At 41.5% G+C, this 6,000-nt stretch overlaps 1 protein-coding gene across 1 annotated transcript in view; it reads right to left on the reverse strand.

The window, feature by feature from the left end:
- LOC144537005 (zinc finger protein 438-like) overlaps positions 1-5,591 on the reverse strand; it is a 58,405-nt gene extending 52,814 nt beyond the window's left edge. The window contains 1 exon segment of the mRNA XM_078280396.1: positions 5,323-5,591. The gene's annotated coding sequence lies outside the window, so the exon portion shown is untranslated.
- Positions 5,592-6,000: the final 409 nt, after the last annotated feature.

A 6,000-nucleotide genomic window follows, 5' to 3' on the forward strand; every position in this document is an offset into this window, starting at 1 on the left:
GCTCATGCACACTCATTCATTCTCCCTTGTGGTGGGAGGGGCTTAGGAGACCATTTTGGGCTTTAGCAGAAAGGGGGGAGGGACTGAGAAGTTGTTGATGTTCAAATTTTTTGACTAAGTCCTGGATCTTCACAATCATACCTACGGCACCTTTAAAAGGTATGTATGCAGGAATCCCCCCCGTTACTGAAGGAGTTCTCTACCTCTGTTGATGAGAAGTCAGATTTGAAACGGGGTAAGGTGTTTGCATGGCGTTTGAGAAATCAGGGTATTGCTTTAACCCGAATATAATCTTTTTTTTAAAACTGCATGTAAACGCACTGACTGATGACAACAAGCACAATCAAACTGGAGCGTGTGCTGGAGGGAAAGTAAGCGTCAACTGTGTTAAACTATGATAATCAAGAGGCAGCATGGAGCAGGTGTTGGCTGTGTCGTGGGAGTTTCTGGTATGAGTGTGAAAGTTGTACCAAATGTGAAAGAGTGTTCTCTGATTTGTGTGGTGTGACCTGCTTTCCATCATCGACACTAAATATTGCTGATACAGCAGTTTTTCTACAAAAAAAAGATGCAACAGTGAAAGCATTTTTCTCTATACAGGTCCTAAGAATGTTGCCCTAGCATGAGTTTGTCACAGTCTGACTCACACAAAACCGCCCTCTAGAGCAAGCAACTGAAACGCCCCCAAGAAAATGGTGTTTGTTCTAGGAACCTACCAGTTCTGAGTTGGTGTTAAACTGTAAAAGTGAAACTGTTGTTGAAAAGAAAACTTTTTCTTTCAGTCAACTTTTCCTGCATAAAGACCCAAGAAATGTGGGGTTTGCTGACCTTTTACGGTGTCTTTTCTGTGACAAAAACTGAGCTGCCGCAGCTAGTAAAATAATTAACTGTATCTGGAAAAGGAAAACCGAGAGCACTCTCTGGAATATACTGTACGCTCCAGTGAGAGAGATTCCCAGTTCCATTAAACTGGAGGGGAATTTTCTCCTTCACCAGAATCTTCATTTCACCCCAGCGGATCATAGTCCACATTTTTAACATCTTAGGAGGTGTTTAATCTAAATTTTCACCCTGATCTTAGGTCAGACACTTCAGAGACCATGAATTGTCACACAGCCTGTTCACTGGGACCAGATCACTCCAAAGTACTCCAAATGTAAAAAAGCTGAATGAAATCATGCTTGAAAGCTTTTTCTAGTATGTAACAGTAGGCCTAAAAGTAGGGATAGACTGATCATCGGCCCTGGCTGATTATCAGGCTGTTTTTGGTCAGTTTGCAGATGATCTGTATCACGTTTTATTTACCTGATAACTGATAAAGTGAATGAATTAAAAAGTGTTGTACTTTGGCTCTGCTACAGCTCTGTGTCTGTCCCTCTGCTTCAGTTTCACTCACCACTGAGTCTGACTTCATGCCCCCCCCCCACACAACACCATCTGACTCTCTGTTACTGGGGATTATGGTGAAAGTTTCTCATTTATTAAATAATTGCTTAAAGCATTTAAACTAAGCTTTATGTTGGAGTTTGTAACATTCCAAAATCTTAATTCTGACCTCAAGATTTTCATTTTCATTGTAAATGCATTTCGGTTATCGGTTTCATTAACCACTAATGATCGGTATCGGCCTTTAAAAACCAGTATCGGTCGATCCCTAGACCAGATCATCATCCAAAGTACTCCAAATGTAAAAAGCCAGATGAAATCATGCTCTCAGAGCTTTTCCTACTATGTAACAGTGGGCCCTGAAAAGTATACCAAGGAACTCGTGCAGTTTCTGTCCACCGTTAGCTCACGTGGAGCACCAGGTTCACTCAGCTACAAAAGCAACATGTCAGCAACATTTCAATGACAACACAAAAACTCCCTCGAGGCGAGCTGTCCTGAAGCTGCCTCTAACCTTTGACCTCCCCGTGGAGAAGTGCCAGAATCTATTAGGAAACACAGAAAGACAACTTTTCTCCATGCATCACAAACCAATTGTACTTCTCTCTCCCAATACGGTTTCTTAAAGCTGCGGTAGGCAATTTATTTTTGGGCTTTTTTGGGCAAAATAAAAACTAAAACAGGACAGGATCTGAGAACACAACTCCAACCACAGTTATTAAGTGATAAGGACCCTTTAGTGGGGATGGTTGATATAAGTAAAATCTTCTATCACAGTATATGGAATTGGGAATAACAATACAGTAGAGATTCTGAAATCTCAATTTGGAGGAACTGCATCAAACTGATGCAAAATATCCTGTAAATCCAGTCCTGCTGCATAGTTTGCAACATTTCTTGCAATGCCCTACACAGCCATAAACACACTATAAACATATACTGGCAACATCTCTCAGGGTTTACAAATCTGTATTGTCTTACAGTATATGTCATCATCATCATTTGCCCAAACGTTGGGCCCATCTGCCTGCATTTAGTTGTAATTTGAATTATACAAAGGGGGTCAGCCCAATGTTCCCACAGCTCTATGTTCCCACATTTCTAAGATTTTTCTTAAAATTAGGCCCTATGGACTACGGATGGAATGTAACCCTAACCCTAAGGGTTACATTCCATCCGTAGTCCATTGCTACTGGATAATAGGTTGGGTGTAATTGGCTACCAAATTGGGATACAATCTGATACAAATTTATGAAAAAGTAAATGTGGGAACATAGGGCCTAATTTTCAGTGAAAAGAAATTCTTAGAAATGTGGGAACATAGGCACGCTCCCATTAAAGTGCAATAAGATAAGACTCCGTCAAGTATAACTGTAGTATATCTTCTGTTTCAACAGGATCATGTGTTTGCTCATTTACATTCCTGCTGGAACTGGGCAACAGGTTCTTAACTGCATTTAGAGTTTATTATTATATCCACAGCAACTAGAGCTGGGCGTTATGGAGACATTTTTTATCTATGTCAATTTTTTTACATAATGGCAGTTTCTTTAACTGCAACTCATTGCTAACATTGATTTTGTTTAGATATACCAAATAGTAATTATATAAGTGATTATTAGTCAGACTATATTATTATAATTTATTATTATTTAAATTGTTAGTTAGTTTGTACTTGATCCTATTCACACGTTCATAGCAACAAAAATGACAAGTGGGAGATACAGTTAAAAAAAAAAAAATTGTATAGCAATAAAGGGGCACTGTTTACTTCATACAGTCCCTCCAGAAAAACGCGATTATGTGGTCTCATAATTCAATGCATATTCAGCCAATGTCCACGTATTTATGCGGGGGCCACATTTTTTGAAATTTGCCGCATAAATTGCCAATTTCCGCGCAAAATATGCAGGGCTTGCATGATTTCATATTCCACGCATTTTCGTTGGTAAAAAGTCCCAAATATCTTAGCAGAAAGATGAAAAATGTTGCGTTTACTTCACACAAGAGCAGCCATTTTCCCCTGTTGCCATGGGAACGTTATGAAGTGACGTAATTACGCGACGTGAACATCATCTAAAAGCTGTAAACCCCGCGATGAAACCACAGTTTTAAAAAGTTCCCGCAATTTCATTGCATAAAATTGAATAAATATCCCGCATATTCCATCGCATTTTTTAAGAAAACGTGACACATAATTAAGGATTTTTGCCCGCAACAATCACAAAAAAACTCCACATTTTTCTGGAAGGACTGTTCCATTAGGGGTGCAACGGTACATGTATTCATATTGAACCGAAACGGTACGGGTGTCTCGGTTCGGTACATGAATTTACACGGAGAATACACGGTATAAAAATAAATAAAACTTGCGTGCAAATTAATTAATGTAATGTGGAACTAATGTAATGCGGAACTACTGTTAGATACGCGGGTTCTAGGGACACCTAATCTGTAGCCCCGCCTTAGCTCTGAAGCTAGCCGAGCTCCGCCTACATGCAGTTTTTTGCAGGTCGACGGTCCAGTGAGAGAGTGAGTCAGAGATAGCAGCACTAAAGGACGAGTATGGCGAGTGGTGGCGACCCACAAGAGTTAGAGGACCCACCGGCCTCTTTAAGATCACAAGTTTGGGAAAACTTCAAGACTGTATGGATGAAGCCTGGAGCCCTCCGTGTCATGCCTTCTCATCTCATGCCCTCCCGCCTGGTGCTGTCCTGGCCTCGAAAACTTCGGTCTTCGGGTCAGTTACAGTAGTACAGGCGAGAGAGTGGTGGATAAGACGAGGACTGTGTGTCGGCGTTGTTCAGCAGTTGTTGGGTATGTGAGTGGAAATACATCTAACATGCTAACGCATGTCCAACGCCATCACCCAGCTGTACCAATCACTGGAACGAGACAAAAGAAAACTTCTCCTCCCTACAGTGCTTAACCAGCCTTTAAATACAAATAGGGCTTCAAGTATTTGCTGCATGTACTCGAACCTCGTTACAACATGCCATCCCGTCCACATATTTGTTGTTGTTGTTGTTTATATATGTAATTTGCACTTTCATAAATAAGAGATGCTGTATTTCCAGTTTTGTAGCTGATTGTCTTATTTTGTTTACAAGTTCCAGATGGAGTCTGGAGATGATGTGGGGTACTCTTTGTTTACGGTTTACATCTTACGTTACACACTAAAGGCTGTTGCAGCTAGCTCAGGGGACAGACTGTAGGACACTAGGTGGTACAGCCTGAGACAGCTAGCTCAGGGAACAGACTAAAGAGTACTAAAAGAGACAATTATATTGTTAATCGCAATTATTTCTGATACAATTAATTGCACAGCAAAATTTGGAATTGTAACAGCGCTACACTACACAATGCCTATTAAAAAAAGAAACCAAACTTGACTCCCTCCTCTGAGGGTCACGTCTACACAACGTCCAGGTGCACATCCAGCACTGCTGACATTCAGGAGGAGAGTTAAGGACAGTAGTGAGCCTGTTTACAGCACAATACAAGTCAGTGCAATGTCTGTTTGCACATCTCTCAGATCGCTGGTGTCTGTGTACAGAGCTCACTGCAGGGAATCCTAGCCTGATGACGTTCTCTGCGATGCACAGCTGCAGGGTTATCCGCAGGCCTGCTCTGCATTAGCTACACACACACACACACACACACACACACACACACACACACACACACACACACACACTGCATGACATCTTCGATATCTCTCCGCTGTTTGTTGCACGTGCACTTTCATGTAAACCCTTGGTGAAGACTGTTCTTTGAGTTCAACAAGCTGCTATTCATTCTGTTAGTCGGTTCTTACTGCTGCATGTAAATGCTACCGTGCTAACATTGCAAACGAGCCCTGTTCGGCTTCGTTTTTCTCTCTCTAACAGCAGCGGGCTGGGTGTAAATGTTGGATTAACTTTAAACATGTCTCACCTGGATCCCCAGATATGTGGAGGAAGCGCCTTCAAGCTACGACAGGCTCATTTTTTCGTAAAAAACCGTCGATCCTCATAACTGTTTCTCTCCAGCCATTTTGAGCCAAACCGTCAACTTGATCCGGCGGGTGGAACAAATATGACACAGTTATTAATCAATTGGATTTCTCGGCTTATGCGTACCAACATAATAAATAGAGTCAAATGGACGTCAAGTAGGTGTTAATAGTGAACAATGTGTGTTTCGAAAGGGTGAGGAAGCTTCATCCTGCAGTCACAATTTCCTGTAAAACCCCGTGTAGACAGAAATGGTACGGCTCTTAAAATTCCGGGGACTTACTTTGCTCTGCTCGGTCAATGCAGCCAATGGGCGGCTGTGTAGTAACCTGTAGCAGAACAACACAGTGCTGTCACAGTCAGACAGCTGAGAGGACGTCAGAAACATCAAAGCGCTCTGGTAAATGGTTCATTTTGGACGTAGTAACAGTAATGTAACGTTGCCGTAGCACCGCGGGCAAACACACATACATACATACTCACACATGACGTCAGCTCCTTTATTTCAGTACCACAATGTAATACTTCATTAAAGGTAAAAGTACTGCATTTAAATTTGAAATTAAAGGGGCACTTTTACAAACTTTTTTTTCTGTTGTTCAAAAGTCCCCAAACTTTA

Source organism: Sander vitreus, chromosome 22 (assembly GCF_031162955.1).
Source record: "Sander vitreus isolate 19-12246 chromosome 22, sanVit1, whole genome shotgun sequence".
Classification (NCBI taxonomy): domain Eukaryota; kingdom Metazoa; phylum Chordata; class Actinopteri; order Perciformes; family Percidae; genus Sander; species Sander vitreus.